Genomic DNA, 17,795 nt, shown 5'->3' with positions numbered 1-17,795 from the left:
TCTTTATTTTATATTCAGAGACATATAAATACAGTTTGAGTGGTCTTGGAACGTTTCCTGTCACCCAATACTTAAAACCTAAACAAAACAGACGCATAAAAAATCATGAATAGGCCCTTGTTCTATAGTTAACAGTAAATATGGTTATAAACAAATGCATACTCTATAAACAAATAAGAAAAGGAAATATATAATAAATAAATGTTATTTATTAATGAAATCCATATCACAAGTACTTAACTATTATTGTTAATATATAGTTCTATATTAAACAAAGAGTGATTCTTATAATAAATGAATTAATAGAAATATTGAAACATAGCATAAGAATAACTATAATGATGTTTCACGATAAATAATAATGTCAATTGTAACGAATAACTAAATTTAGAATAATTATAGAAGAACACACCTCTGATAGTCTAGAATATCTAACTGGAAGATTGTATCCAAGTACAGGAAAATAAAATATAAATAATATAAGTAATAAGAAGACGTAGCATGGATAAAGTAAAGAACGTAAATGTAAATAGTAATTTTATTTTTTATACAAAATTATAAATTTAAACGCGAGTGATACACAGTAAAAAATGAATCGTCAAAGTGTAAAAAAAGCGTATGTTAAAATTCGTAGTGTTGAATATTTGACGCTTTTGTGTGTCAATTTAACACAGTATTTATCTTGTTTCAACTGTCGCAATCAATTAATTTTACAACACACAAAAATGTTATTTTATACGAAAGTAACACTTTTTATATGTTACTGTCAAATCAACAGACAAAATATGTTAAGAATAATCTCGACCATCTCAAAAAAATGCTAAGAAGAATTTGTTTCTTTTAACACATCCGCGTGTAACTTTTTTTAACACTCACAACATGTTAAAATAACATATAAATAAGTGTAAAACGTTCGTTTTATAGATGATATCTGTTGATTTTGACGAATTCTTTTTTACTATGTAATTTCATTCTAACTGTTGAAAGTAAATTGTTATTCTGTTCTATACAATCAGATAAAGAAATATGTACACATATAATGTAAATTAAAACCTGTATCCACGATATTCTGCTTTTGGCACTAAAAAATAATTCATAATTTGCAAAAAATTAATAAAAATTTTGATTAAGATTATTTTTTCATCCAATTTATCCTAAAAATATCTTATAATTTTCACTACATAAGAAATAATTACAATAATACTTTTTGAAACGTTAATTCCAATTTATGTGGTATAGTGCACTCTTATTGGTTAAGGGGATTCTCTTAGGATTTCCCTTTCCTATTTTTTTGATAGAAGCGCTCCCTGGTGTCGAAAATCGATACTACAAAATTCAAATTTTTTTTCAAAATGATTAAATAATTAATTAATAAGTAAAACAATAAATTATTGAATTAAATGATGTTAGAAATGGTTGATAAATGTTTGTTGGGTGATTTTTAATCATTAACTATTTACAAAAATTAATTATCAAGGAATTTCGCAATTACAGGTTAAACATGGACAGTTGTTTTTTAATTTATTTTATATTTACCTGATAAATTCACAGAAAGCGAGATACTAAACTCGATTTCTAAAAAAATTACAAATTTAATGGTAGTTTTATATTGTTTTATATTGTCATGTCGTTCAGTATTCAATCAATAATTTTATAAATAAATTTTGCATTTTGTCACTTGATGACAGTACCGTATCAATTTTAAGGAACCATGGGGCGATTTATAAAGACGGTAAAATTTAAATTTTATAATAAAAAATATTCATCATTTTTTCTTTTTAATAATTTTTAATAACGTAAAAAATTTTTAATCACATAAATGTGGTTATTGATCTTATTCAAAGTTACTTTTCTCAATAAATAACGTTATTTTATTGCTATTATTATTTTTTTTTCTCAATATAATGGTTACTTTTCTTTTACCTGCACCTAAATATATTTTTGGGCATGACGAAACTATAAAATATTACGAAATTCTAAAAATGTATACTCGAATAAAAAGTATAATCTGTTTCTAATTAAAAATGTTCATGTACGAAACAGCACGAATTTTCTATAGTGTACTTATCACTCTCATTACTTCCATCTTATTCATCGGTAGATGGATAATATGTAAATAAATAAATGTATATATATATATATATATATATACATTTATTTATATATTATCTATCTACTGGAGAATATAGACATATATGTAATTACTAGTAGGACTTTTGAAGACTAGTCCGCGAAATAGCAGTCCACGAAAACCCAGGCTGCAAAGACACAGTTCGCGAGAGCCCTTTCAACAAAAGTCATTAACACCCCAAGCGATTGATGATTTATTTATCAACCGATTTGTTCGAATATATCCTAGTAAATTGTTGGTGATAACAAAAATTTGATTGTTGTCATACCTGAAAATAGACTCATTATATTGACGTATCTATAATAATTCTGTGAGAATATGGACTGAAAAACTTATAATTTTAAGCCGAAGAAAAATAATTTAGAATCTAGAAAGATTTAATTTTTTGAAAAATGAGATCTATTGTGACCCAAGTGGATTTATTTTAATCAATTCAAATTCTTGAAGATCTATTGATATTTACAATTTTAGAGAAAATTTGATTTATTGATTTTTGTAATCTCGATAGACATCGGAATTTTTAATTTTTTATTGTTCAGTGACTTTCCATCTCCGTCTTGATCTTCGTAGATCCGAAAAATGAAAGAACGACATCTTTGTGACGTTTTTTCTCATGCAAGATTTAGATCGCAGTTGATCTAAATTATTTTTTTTTTTTTGGGTACAAGTAACTTTGCTATCAAATATGATCATGAAGCCGAGATAACGCAAGCAACTCCTGAGACTTGACTGACATTTATTTCGTTTGGAGTATACGTGTTACTGAATTATTCTATATAGGGGTTGATCGAGGGGTAGCTTGTGGCTTCTAGGTATCAAGAGCTTGCTGAGATAACGCAAACAACTCCTGAGACTTAATTGGTAACTTGACTGACATTTATTTCGTTTGGAGTATACGTGTTATCATCAAGGACACACTCTTAAAAGTGTCAATAGGATGAAAGAAGGAGCCTGTTAGAATTCAAGCTGTCAATATTAATATCAAGTACCCTCTGATTACGATTTTCTATTTTCGATTCAAATAACATGGAAGAAAAAAATTTTGAGTTTGGAATTTTAAATCTCGGTAATAGTACATTGTACGAATGATTCCTCAGTACACTTTTGTAGGAAATTTAACTCTACAAAAAAAATCTCTTATGCTTTTTGATAAATTTATCTGTTCAAAAATTCTTTGAGCTTGAAATTAAATTTATAGTAAATTTCGAGGTCTTTTAACTTTTCTAGCGAATCATAATACATCACAAAATGTACCAGCATCTTTTTTGTAGACAATTGTACTTACTTCCGAATCTTTTTCAAGAAATTTTTTTATTTCTGCATTTTTCCTAGTTATTTTAGATTTAATGTTGACATCTAAAAATCGATCCAAACACTTTTTTTTCCAAGAGCTTTACATTCAAATGGTAATAACTAGAAAACGATGTGAAATTTTTAACAAATTTGTCTGAGATAATTTGTAGGAAACAAAATTGTATAGAAAAAATGGTTCAATGACATTTTGTGATAAGTCTGATAGATTTGCTGGGGAAAGTTCAAAGATCTCAAAATTTACTACAAATTTCTCTTTAAGCTCACATAACTTTTAAACAGATGGATTTATCAATAAATCGTATGAGACTTTCTTTTGTAGACCGTTAAATTTCCTACAAAATTGTATCGTGGAATTATCCGTACAATGCACTTTTACCGAGATATAAAAAATAAAAATTCAAATTTTTTTTTCTCACATTATTCAAATGAAAAATAGAAAATCGAAATCAAGGAGTACTTAATATTAATATTAAGTGCTTACATCTTAACAGACTTCCTCTTTTATCCTACTGACACTTTTAAGTGTGTGACATTGAAAAAAAAAAAAAAAAAAAAAAAAAATAGTCGATTTTTTTAAACCGATCTAATGTACATACCCTGATAGCCAAGTTGGCGAGAAACTGACGAGAAACTTGCAGCCGCAACTGGAACCAAGTTGATCGCCAACAGTTGGTACCTCCAATAGTTGATGGACATTTTCTGAGAAAGTTGGTGGCAAAAGTTGTAAATCTAAAAAGTTGACTATCACTTTCTGAGAAAGTTGGTGGCAAAAGTTGCTTGCAAAAGTTGGTGATCATAAGTTGACGGTAAGTTTACTTTCAATTTCCTCAGAAACTTGCATTCCAGTTGCGGCTCCATACTGCCGCCAACTTTCTGAGAAAGTTGGCGGTAACTTGTAGCCAAAAGTTGCAAAAGCTGAAGTTGTCGATAACTTGTCGTCAAGTTGGTCGGAAACTAATGAATGACCAACTTTTTCACGATCAACTCGTGTTATCAGGGTAGTAGTTTATTCATCTGCCGATGAATAAGATGGAAGTAATGAGAGTGATAAGTACACTATAGAAAATTTGTGCTGTTTCGTACATGAACATTTTTAATTATAAAACAATTATATTTTTTATTCGAGTATACATTTTCAGAATTTCGTAATATTTTATAGTTTCGTCATGCCCAAAAATATATTTAGGTGCAGGTAAAAGAAAAGTAACCATTATATTGAGAAAAAAAAATAATAATAGCAATAAAATAACGTTATTTATTGAGAAAAGTAACTTTGAATAAGATCAATAACCACATTTATGTGATTAAAAATTTTTTACGTTATTAAAAATTATTAAAAAGAAAAAATGATGAATATTTTTTATTATAAAATTTAAATTTTACCGTCTTTATAAATCGCCCCATGGTTCCTTAAAATTGATACGGTACTGTCATCAAGTGACAAAATGCAAAATTTATTTATAAAATTATTGATTGAATACTGAACGACATGACAATATAAAACAATATAAAACTACCATTAAATTTGTAATTTTTTTAGAAATCGAGTTTAGTATCTCGCTTTCTGTGAATTTATCAGGTAAATATAAAATAAATTAAAAAACAACTGTCCATGTTTAACCTGTAATTGTGAAATTCCTTGATAATTAATTTTTGTAAATAGTTAATGATTAAAAATCACCCAACAAACATTTATCAACCATTTCTAACATCATTTAATTCAATAATTTATTGTTTTACTTATTAATTAATTATTTAATCATTTTGAAAAAAAAATTTGAATTTTGTAGTATCGATTTTCGACACCAGGGAGCGCTTCTATCAAAAAAATTGGAAAGGGAAATCCTAAGAGAATCCCCTTAATAGAGAATAAATTATAAGCCGACAGCATTATTTTAAATTTGAAAATGATCGGTCGACTTGTTAAAGTATTTCGCTACTTTTGATCATAGATGGGGCGACTCGAACAAAAATTTTTTGGCAACTCTGCTCTCTGCCGTCTGATGTAACTTCACTTCTCTCCGGGAACTTTTGACGAATACAACTGTTGTTACTGATCTAATTTTATCGATACTTTATAATAAAACTCAATCTTCAGATAAAAGTTATTTTATCAATTATATCAATTCTTATTCATAACTTCATTATATATTCTAAATAATAATCATAATCATCAGCATTGTAATTAACAATAAATTTAGTTACTATTTTAAATTCAAAATTGGTCCCGCGTGACAACGAACTGCCCACTGTCTAGGAGGTGGCGTCAGCTCTGACCCTAGTGACCTCCCTGGATATAACAGACCCCCTTTTAGTTTTTTACTACTTGACTGGTTTAGTACAGCCTGGTACCAACCTTAGATCAATTATTACCAGTCTAATTGTTGGCAGATTGTTTCCGTCCCCCTCAAATTATAACATACACTCAAAATAATATTGAGTTTCAGGCCCTAGAGTTTTATCGTATAATATTCGATCGTCCTAGCATTATCGTCATTGAATGTCTTATTATCTGTTATTAACATAAAAGTTTGATATAAATTACTATTAATTTTATCAATTTGATTTGTTTTTTATATTTTTAGCTATAATTAGGCGATTTGAATTGATAGAATGAAGTCACTTAAACTCTTACTTGTAAAGTGACAGCAAATCAATTTTATTTGTCATAATTTAAGAAAGTGATATGTGTTATTTTAGATTGAATATTAAGAATTTTAATTTGAAGTTACTAATTTGAAAATCTATTGAGGAGACAATCGCTAGTACGAAGGTATTCGTTTTTTTATTTAACCTAACCTAATAAATCTATTATTTACGATGGATGTTTTCATCGATTATCTTGAATAAATAAGTTAGTATGTACGCATGTATCTTCGTTTAGGTCACATATATTTGAGAAAATGGAATAGAAAAACATTCAAAGACCTGGAGTGAACTTGAATCGTTATACTTCTTATTATAAAACAATGACCACTGTCCTTGCTGTTGCCGCGTCAATCATATAAATGTACGTACATTAGGGTGACCCAAAAAAAAAAAAATTTTTTTTTTAACGTCTTATGGGCTCAAAAGTTACGTTATATTATAAAAAAAATTCTCACCGAATTTCAGCCAGATCTCTTTAAAATTAAGCTATTGCAAAGAGGGGGTTCCCTTTCCCGTTTAAAATACACCTGAAAATCTTTCATTTTAGTTTTTAGAAAGATTTTTTGCAAACCTAGGTATTGTATTTGTCCTCATGGTAGATTTTTCAAGGAATTTTGTCATAACCTATCATAATTGGTTGAGTAAGGTCTAAAAATACCATTCATAAAAAAATGTATGCCTAAATATATATATATATATATATATATATATATATATATATATATATATATATATATATATATATATATATATATATATATATATATTAGGGCGAGTCAAAAAAATCAACTATTTTTTTTTTACATGTGCCATGGAAAAATGAGTTGCTAGACATCTTAAAAGAATTTTCACCAAATATGAGCTCTTAATTTTAATAGGAAGATCCTCCGGATCGCAGTTTTTTATTTTTTTCTCAGCCCAATGGAAAAAAATTTATACCTTATCATTAATTGATTGTACAGAAAAATGCTTTTAAAAAGTTTTGTAGAAAATTAAATTCTCTACAAAAAAGGTATCTTACATTTTTTCCATAAGCCTCACCATTAAAATCCCTGATTCAGAAATCAGGGATGATAATGAAGATTTAAATTTGATTATTTTAAGACAAATCTCATTTTTATTTATGAATTTTATAACTCGACAATAAATGACTATTATAAAATGCGCAATACAAATTTTTGTAGGAAATTAACTGCTCTATGAAAATGTTGTCTTATATTTTGGCGATTAAATTAAGCCTTCAGAAGATATTCATCATCAAACTTTCATGTGTACTGATTTTAAAAGTTTTTGATTAGATACTCGAAAAATTTCAATTTAATTTAAAAGTTTGGAGAAAATTTACACGAATTTAAGATTTTATCGACCAAGAAACTTCAAAATATTTTTCAAGTTTTTTTTATGTGTAAATATTTTTGTCTACATTAAAAAAAATAAATTTTACATTATTTATCGATTAGTTAATTATTTATTAATAATAAAAGTAAAGTTTTCATTATTAATATATATTGTGATATGTTTTACTTTTAGAGAAAAAAAATGTCCACTTAGTTATAAAAAAGTTTTTCAATTTCAATTTTCAACTAAGGTAAATGTCCCAATACCGGAACGATTTGATAATCATAATATTATATTTCAACTCGTACGCGATGAAAGTAAATAAAACTTTCTTTATTTGAAACTTTAATCTTTAAGTGAAAAAAAAATATATAAAATAGATTTTAGAAAATATTCAAAATATGAAAAAAAAATTTTAATTAGAGCATTAGTCTCGGATTCATGACTTTTTCATGTCTCTTAATGGTTTTGCTAAGAAATCAGTCAATGGTCTTAAGCTTATAGAAAATGCATAGAATTACTTTTTAATAATATTTTTTTTGTATATGCATCTTGAATGACATAAAATTCAAGAAAATATATTAAAAACATGAAAAAAATAGTATTATTATATTAATTTTACTGTTCGTCTATTGGTACACCAAAATGAACCCGTACCCAGTACCGGAACAGCCAATCATATTAATGTTATCGATAGACATTAACGTTGAGTTTTTCTGACTGGCTAAATCAAGTATGTATGATTGTTATAAAAAATAGATTAAGTATAGATAAACTCTAATTTAAATCATAAGAAATAAATTTTTGTTTTTAGTTTTTTTTTTAATTATTTTTCTAGTATAGCCTCAAATGATTTATTTTGTTTCTATTCTTTAGTTCAAAATATTTATTTTCATTGAATATTCAATCATTTTAAAATTTTGAATACATTTTACATTATGGGTGTGATATAGCAGACATCAGACAAATTTAAAATTATTAATAAATCGAGTAAATAATTAATAATATAAAATTTAAAAAAATGCAAATTCAAAAAATTTTGAAATTAATAGTGCTTTTGTGTAAATATTATTTTTTAATTATTTATCTAATTTATTTATAATTTTAAAGTTCTCTGATGTCTGCTACATTCATACTCGTTTTACGTTAATATTATTTAATAATCATTAATATTTTCACCATGAATAAATGCAAAAAATAACATTTTATTTACTGTTCCGGTATTAAGACAACCGAATTCCCGTATTGGGACAAGGCTATTTCAGCGTTCCGGTATTGGGTCTTTTGGGTGTCATAGAAAAAAATTTTTTTTTTATATTAAATTTAAGAAAAATGAACTAATTTGATTATTTTTGAATTGGTAAATGTCTATTCTATATGATGTAATAAATTATTTTGGTTTATAATTTATTTAAATATTTTTAAAACGATAAAAATCAGTCATATACCCTTCGTCGTTCCGGTATTGGGACATTTACCTTAAGTTATTAATTTCCAAACAATTTTTTGTTGCAAGTAGGGTAATTTTTTTGATGCTCTTTAACAACTTGCAATAAAAATTAAAATTTCTCTCCGTAGAGAAGAAATTTTCTCTAGGACAATATTCAGCTATAGTGGAAAAATTTTTAAAGACGTTTTGAAGACGTTATCGAAAAAAAACAACATGATCGTGATTTCTAATAATTAAAAATAAAATGATTAGAATTATTGAAAAAAATTTTCAAAAATTTTGAAAATAAAACTCAAATAATACTTACATTAATGACAAATAATTGAACTTGTATGAAATTCATAAATTAAATTGGAATTTTTCGATTATCTAATCAAAAACTCTTAAAATCGATAGACATGAAAGTTTAATGATGAACATCTTTTCAACCCTTAATTTAATCGCCAAAACATAGGATACCATTTTTATAGAGCAGTTAATTTCCTACGAAAACTTGTAATGCGCATTTTACGATAGTCATTTATTGTCGAGTTCTAAAATTCATAAACAAAAATAAAATTTGTCTTAAAATGATCAAACTCAAATCTTCAATATCATTTAAATGGTGAGGTTTACGGAAAAAATATAGGATACCTTTTTTATAGAGCATTCAATTTCCCACAAAATTCTTCTCGAACATTTTTTTGTACAATCAATTAATGATGAGGTCTCAATTTTTTTCTATTGGACGAAGAAAAAAAATGAAAAACTACAATGCGGAGGATCTTCCTATTAAAATTAAGAGCTCATATTTGGTGAGAATTTTTTTAAGGTGTCTAGCGACCCATTTTTCGATGGCATGTGTAAAAAAAATCGGTCTGTCGGTTGACCCTGTGGGCCAGCCCCAAAAATTCCCGCCCGTTTCGAGCTCCTTGAGCTCGAAAAATTGCTGCGGATACCTTTTCGAGCTCAAGGAGCTCGGAAATACTTTTGTATGTCTTTGTTTTAAAAAAATATCGTTTTTTAACATTTTTCTACAACGATATCTCTCGAACGAATAAATCGATTAAGACGTTTAAGGTGGCAATCGATGCGTTTTATTAAGTTCTACATCTGATCAAATTTTGAAATTGATTGATCGAGTCGTTTTTGAGAAATTTCCAAAATACTGAAAATAATTTTTTTTTTTTAATTCTTTCGTTAACAGTTTCTCTTGAACGAATGAACCGATTTTGATTGTTGAGGCGGCATTCGACGCGGCTTACAAAGTTTTAAAGCTGATTAAATTTTGGAATCAATCCATCGAGCGAATTAAAAGTTATTAAAAAAAAAAAACATTTTTGAAAAAATTTTATTTTTGAAATATCTCCGAACGTACCCTTCCGATTAAGCTCAAATTTTTAATGTCTATAGTAAATAACAAGCCGTGTCGAATGACAGCTCGAAAATCAAAATCGGTTCATCCGTTCAAAAGTTACAGAATATTTACATACGTACGTACATACATATATACACTTGGACATTATCTTAAATTTAGTCAGAATAGCTTCCTAGAACCTCAAAAAGTCGACATCTGTTGGAATTTCGATTTTCACAAATCGGGGTGAAACCAATAACTTCCCGAATTTTTGAAAATTTGCAATTTTCTTAGCGGGAAGTTAAAAGAAATAGTTGATATTTTTGACCCACCCTAATATATATATTAGGGTGATTCAAAAAATAATAAATTTTTTTTTTTTTTTTTCGCAAACAGGTTCAAAAGTTTCCTTTAGTAAAAAAAATACGCCTGTGAAAATTAGAGCTCTTAATATTAACACTAAGAGGTTCCGCATTGCACTTTTCTATTTTCCATAAGAATAACATGGAAAAGATTTTTTTCGTCTTCTGATTTTTATAAAGAGTTAACGATGCGTCGCAGGAATAATTGGCAGACATATTTTTGACCTGCGCAAATTTAGCACCCCATTCATAGAATTTTAAGGTGACAATGGCCTTAAATGATAGGTCACCGTGAGGTCAGTTTAGGTCACATAATTTTTTTGTTAGGTCACTTACGGTTTTTTTTATGAAAAAATTTTTAAAATTTTATTACTAAAAAATTTGAACATATATATATATATATATATATATATATATATATATATATATATATATATTATAACACAAAAATTGTTGATCTATTCCAAGCATACGTTAATATGCCAAGATTTTTGCGCTACAAACTTCGTTCTCTATCCTTAGCCTCCAGTCTCAATACTATCAGGGCGCCAGGTAATTTTTTATCACTGGAATTACCAAACCAGTAAATCTTAAGAATTAGATAAATTTTTGATCTGTGGAACTAAACCACGCAACTAAATAAAAACTAAAACTTAACAAGATGCTCAGAACTTATAAGCAAAAACAAAAACAGAGACTGGAAAACTAAAAACAGAGTTACGGTATGCCATGGTGTCGCTCAGTGTGTAGGTTTATGGAGAGAGGGAGTGGTCCGGGTTACATCATTCCAAATTCATGTAGATTATCAGTGAATTTGCAATTTTTATTTAAACAACAAATAATCTAAGATCTCCATTTAACAATTAACAAAATACTGTAGCTTCGTACAAATAAGTCTTCTTTATAACAAAATACTGAATCTAATAATAATGAAATTAATCTTAACAAAAAGGTAAATTGACATCTGAAGGATATGTATCGATACATTAAAATAAATTAATTAATTACTAAAGCTAATCAACAATTAACTAATATTCAGTAACCTAGAACAATAAATTATAAAAACCGATATTCTAGAACATTCTCTTCAACAAAACTCATAAAACTAACGTACATGGGTCTAATATTGCCATCAATTAGACGACAATTGGTTTAATAATTAAACATATTCCTTATAATTATTTGTAAAATGATATTAACAATAAATCGTGAACATGACTCTAAACTGTACCAATATTCTCATAACTCTCTCAGTTCTTAAATATTTTCTTTAATTAAAACAGTAGCATCGTATCTCAAGACTATGACTCGAACTCAATTAATCATTGATAATTATAATAATTATTTCATACCTGATTACTGATAAATAAAATATCGAGTAACGCCTTACACTGTTTTAAAATAATACTTCTGTAACAATACTCAATCTGTAGCTTTCCGCAATGCCATGAACTGTAACGCCATTTCTGGACACGTCTGCTCACTTCGAGCGACCAGAGCTGAATGCTCACGTCCGTACTCTTCGTAGGTCTCCCTTCGACTCTTCTTTCCTCAATCATCAAAATCCAAAACTAAATCTTATCATTATCTATAACTGACCTCTATATTCTAAATCCATAAATCAATTCCCAAACTCTATCATATCGATAACTGGAGGCTTATACCTCACCAAACGTAGTCACTAAACCTAACTTTGAGTATGGATATCCTTGGTAGTTGCTCTCCTGGAACAGACTTCAGCTGGGATCGTAAACTTAAAACTAAGTGACCTATGACTTCCTCAGCGGTACAAGTGGTCATGACTTGTCCTCTGATGCCTGTCAGACAAAAACAATTAAAAATGACCAAACGGCTTCCACAACAGCTACGGTCACAATATTACTGTTGAGGCCTGCCAAACCAAAACTCAAAAACTGATCCCAATCTGCATCCATCAGATTCCTTTTATACTGGAGTGCTAGCATTTTAGCTAGACCTCTGCAATCTACCAAGAAGTCTCATAGGGATAGAACTAAGTTCTATCATCAAATGATACCGGGTGACTAATTCAAGTCCCGCTCCGCGGTAACACTGACTTCTCCACATACTCAAAATTCCAAAACTGTAAACTAAACTCAAACTTTATCTCAAACATTAATCTCAAACAATATTCCATACTAAATTCCCATAATTCTGATTCTAAATCTTTACTATAATTTTTCTTAACAAAACCCATAACTGTAGCTAAACGTTACTCCGTATTTAATTCTTAAACTATAACTTAAATCAGAAATCTGTATCAAAATCGTTAATACCTGTACGCTAAATTCTGTCTTCAGCTACCACGCTCGTAAATACAGTAAAAATCAGTTGGTGCTTGTGACGTTCACTTTGATTTGACCCCCATACGAAAAATAACGTCACAATATATATATATATATATATATATATATGTATATATATATATATATATACTAATTTAATATACCAATATAATATACCAATTTAATATAGTGGAAACCTAAAACATGCAAACCTTCTCAATAAGACGATTTATAGATAAATTGAGAAAAGTATAGATAGCCCGAACTGGGAATCGAACCCAGACCATGTCGGTATCGCGCCGAGTGCTCTACCGGTTGAGCTATCCGGCACTATACTATATTCCGTTCAATTTGATCTATAACTTATTGAGCCATACCGTCCATCGTACGGTATTACACCAATTTAATATAGTGGAAACCTAAAACACACACACACATATATATATATATATATATATATATATATATATATATATGTGTGTGTGTTAACAATAATAGTTAGGGTACTGTGATATGGTTTTTCGTTATAAGTAATATCTATTTACTATATACTTCCTTTCCTTGTTTGTCTATAGAATACGCATTTGTTTATAATCATATTTACTGTTTACTAGGACAAGATCCTATTCATGATTTTTATGCGTGTATTTTGTTAAGGTTTTCGGTATCGAGTGGCAGGAAACGTTCTAATAAGACAACTCAAACTGTGTTTAGATTTCTCTGCATACGATTTAATGATTTGTTTCGAATTTCTTATAATCTAAGTATATAATTTTAAAAGTATGTGCTACAACGATTTATTATTTGAATTATCAACTAATTGTTATTGATATATTATTATTGATAAGATGCTATAAAGGTTGTAAGATCTCAGTACATAAATTTTAAATGGAAATTGAGTGCGCGCCTATTCATTTATTCCAAGTTCACTAATTAATTAACAGATAAAGGCATCTGAAGCTATTGAGGACAATATCAGCACTGTCCGAGCTGTCAACCAACATAAAATAATAGTACCCTAGCCTAGTAGCCACCTTGATTGGAAGTTCCCTGATAGCCAGTTGAGCTCAACCAACATTCAAATTGCACGTAAATTTAACGTCAGATTAAAGCCACTATTTGACGTACTCGAGACATCGAAAATTGAGCATCAAAATTTGACTGCAGTAGTAGCTCAAATTGACCTAAATTGTTTAGATTCGATTTTACCATTTGATACATATTAAACAAAAGTCAGCTCTCGACATCTAACTACTATTCAACAACGTAAATTCAAAAATTAAAAAGTAAAAAATATCTCTTTAGTTGAGGTCTTATTGACGTCATTTGTTGATGTCATTTGTTGCGTCTCAAATTTTTATGTCTCACAGACGTCAAATAGCAGTTTTAAAATTACATCAAATTTATGTGAAATATGACGTCAATGAGCGCTCAAAAGTTGACATTGAAATTTTTTATGTGTACCGTACGTCACCAAAATCTCTAGCACGAACTTGATGTCAAGTTAACTACAAAAAATTGGCGCCCAATCAGTTGACACAAACTTTTCTGCAACTTTATGTCAATTTTAAATTAACTTATGTTCCTAAAGCGCTATTTCCCCCCGCAGCTTTTAGGCAACATCTCCACATACTCTAATTTAAATTACCTAAATTTCCAGCCGAAATTTGTCGACAATTTGACAGCAAAAGTTGGACAGAAAAATTTGCGTCCAATTTTTCCTCAATTTAGAGGTAACTTTTTACACTATAAAAAAAACCCTAATATCAGTTTCCTTTAATTTTTCGTCTAATGTCCGTTACCTTTGGGCTTTTCTGTTTTTGACGACAATTTATATACAACTTTTGAAGTGACTTTTTATTCTAATTTGTGAAGTAAATTTATGTCAAATTGTATAGCAAGTTGTATACAAATTGTCATCAAAAACGGAAAAGCCCGAAGCTGACGGACATTTGACGAAAAATGCAAGGGAACTTTTGCTAAGCAAACTGTACTATTAGGGTAGCCAAATTTGCTGAGCAAATGTTTGCTCAGTAACATATTCCTTTAATTTGGCAACAAGCAGTTGTCAATTATGAAATATTTTAACTTTTGATTGTACAATAGCTATGCCATTATATTCGTTTTCATTAATGCTTAGGTCCCTAACTTGTGAAATCTAAACTATCCACTTTTTGAAGACAAATTAAAAGAAAATGATGCGTGAAAGAAATTTGTATGCAAGCAATTTTATGGCAACTTTCTGGGTCAACTTGTTTTTAAACTGCGGCAGCAAATACCTACTTGTAATTCAAGTTTTCATAATGTAGTTAAAAGTTTAAAAGTCAGTATTTGGCAAAAATTTTAAACATTGAACTGAAAATTAATATATTACGCACCAAGGAAAGGAAAAAAGGCGTTACAACCCACGAGTGTATAATTGCTTCGGGTCGGGTAGGCAATCACGTGCACGGGATGGAATGTCCTATTTTTCTTCCTTGGGGTGTAATGTACTATTTTTCGAACCTATCTGTGGATCACATATGATTAGATATAATTTGATCTCATATATAATCCTTCATGAGCATTTTCATGAATGCTCATGTATGATTCTTTTTCTAGGAAACGCTGGTACAGATTGATCGGAAACGATGAAATCAAATTCATGTTGAATTGAATTTTAAATATGTTTTACGACAATATAAAATGATTTTATTAATATTTTGCCAAAAAAAAAATTTTTATGGATTTATTTTTATATAGTATAAAAACTATGCAAATTAATCAGTAGTAAAACGAGAAGAAGAATTTAAAGTTCGTCCCACGTGTCATATGCTGTGAATAAGCATGTAGTCCGCCTGCGCGAGGTACAATTTCTTTATAATTATGAATAAAACTTTAAATATTAATAATTTTTGAATTATTATGATTGACCAATACTGACCTATCGATATCGATTTAAATTATGATAAAAAACGCTCATATTTCTGTGAATGAGGTGCTAAAGTTCAAATTTTTTAGTAATAAAATTTCAAAAATTTTTTTATAAAAAAACCGTAAGTGACCTAACAAAAAAATTATGTGACCTAAACTGACCTCACGGTGACCTATCATTTAAGGCCATTGTCACCTTAAAATTCTATGAATGGGGCGCTAAATTTGCGCAGGTTATTTTTGTAGGTATTTGAATGCTCTACAAAAAAAATTTCTTATCATTTTTTGATAAATCTATTTGTTTAAAAGTTATTTGAAGTTGAAGTCGAATTCTTATTAAATTTTGAGATCTTTTTAGTTTTCCGGCAAAACTATCAGATCTATTACAAAATATCATAGGACCTTTTTTGTAGACAATTTTATTCTCTAGAAGTTATTTTAATAAAGTTTTTTCGAATTCCACATTGTTTTCTAGTTATTTTTATTTTAATGTCAAGCTCCTAAAAGAAATAGTTTTCTGATCGATTTTAATATATATATATATATATATATATATATATAAAAAACAGATTCCATCGTTGTTCCATTATTAGCATATCTGGAAAAGTTTAATATAGTAGAAATCTTAACATGCAAACCTTCTCAATAAGACAATTTATAGATAAATTAAGAAAAATATAGATAGTCCGAACTGGAAGCCGAGCCTAGACCATGTTGGTATCGCGCCGAGTTCTTTACCAGTTGAGCTATTCGGCACTATACTATATTCCGTTCAATTTGATCCATAACTTATTGAGGCACACCGTCCATTGTACGCTAGTACACTAATTTAATATAGTGGAAACCTCAACATGCAAAGCTCCTCAATAAGACAATTTATAGATAAATTGAGAAAAATATAGATAGCCTGAACTGGGAATCGCACCCAGACCATGTCGGTATCACGCTAAGTTCTCTACCAGTTGAGCTATCGGGCACTATACCAAACTTATATTTATTCACCTTTCAAACCTTTTTTGGACTTCCACAAATAATTCAAGACCAAAATTAGCCAAATCGGTTCAGCCGTTCTTGAGTTTTAGCGAGACTAACGAACAGCAATTGATTTTTATTTATATAGATTAGGGTGCTCCATTTCAAACGGACTTTTTTTTTTTAGCGGACACAGGGAAATTTTGTTATTTATGTTGAGAGAATAATTCCCTGAAAATTTTAGCTCTCGATTTTAATTTTAAGTACTTCCTCTCAAGCATCAAAGTTTTCCCATCTCAAAAGCATGTAATTTAAAAAGCATGCCAGTTTTGAGCTATCGTTTTGAAACCGGTTTTTATTTGTAGAGTAATTGTTGCTTTTTAAAAGTGTATAAAACGGTTTTGGTCTAACTCGAACCATGTCGATTGTATCAGCAGCTCCGAAAGTTAATTTTTCACTCTTTTCATTAATTTTTATCAATAGTGAAGAAACAGCTCATTTTACAATAAATATGCATAGAACCAATTATGCTACAGCAAGATTTCGATGCCTTGAGCAAAACCCCTAGTCACTAGTGTCTTTTTCTGCATATGGGTCTGGCGCAAGATGTAGCAAAAAATCGTCATCAAGACTTGTGCATGACTTGTTTAAGGCATTGTACACAAGAATATTGAAGATATCTTTGATACGGTGCAGTTGAAAAGTTTCTGGCGCATTTCTTGCACCAGTAACTTACATCAGGTACTTACGCATGGCTTGCTTAAAATCTGCTCAAGGCTCAAGGTCAATTTTGAGTCTTGAGTAGATCTTGAGCAAGCCATGTGCAGCTATTTTCAACTGTAGTCTTCCTCCAGAATTGAGTTATAATCTGGCACGAATTTCTCGCGTAAAGCTTGCACTAGACTTGCTATTGAAATCTGGCTATAAGCATCTGCAGCAAGACATATAGGTAGGAAAAGACACTAACGTCTTTCGAACTTGAGAACAGGTTTGCTCAAGCCGTGAACAAGATTATTATATGAGTGAT

General features: G+C 29.0%; 2 protein-coding genes across 4 annotated transcripts in view; one reads left to right on the top strand and one right to left on the bottom strand.

Annotated features, from left to right (window-relative positions):
* Positions 1-17,795, bottom strand: part of LOC103579909 (E3 SUMO-protein ligase ZBED1) — a 147,470-nt gene that overhangs the window by 35,620 nt on the left and 94,055 nt on the right. The gene's annotated exons all lie outside the window — the stretch shown is intronic.
* The window catches only part of LOC103577109 (E3 ubiquitin-protein ligase Bre1), a 103,535-nt gene continuing 91,585 nt past the window's right edge, over positions 5,846-17,795 (top strand). The window contains exon 1 of the mRNA XM_053738593.1: positions 5,846-6,218. The gene's annotated coding sequence lies outside the window, so the exon portion shown is untranslated. The remainder of the gene's footprint in view (positions 6,219-17,795) is intronic.

The sequence above is a fragment of the Microplitis demolitor genome, chromosome 4 (assembly GCF_026212275.2).
Source record: "Microplitis demolitor isolate Queensland-Clemson2020A chromosome 4, iyMicDemo2.1a, whole genome shotgun sequence".
NCBI lineage: Eukaryota > Metazoa > Arthropoda > Insecta > Hymenoptera > Braconidae > Microplitis > Microplitis demolitor.
This window is presented reverse-complemented; position numbering and strand designations above follow the sequence as displayed.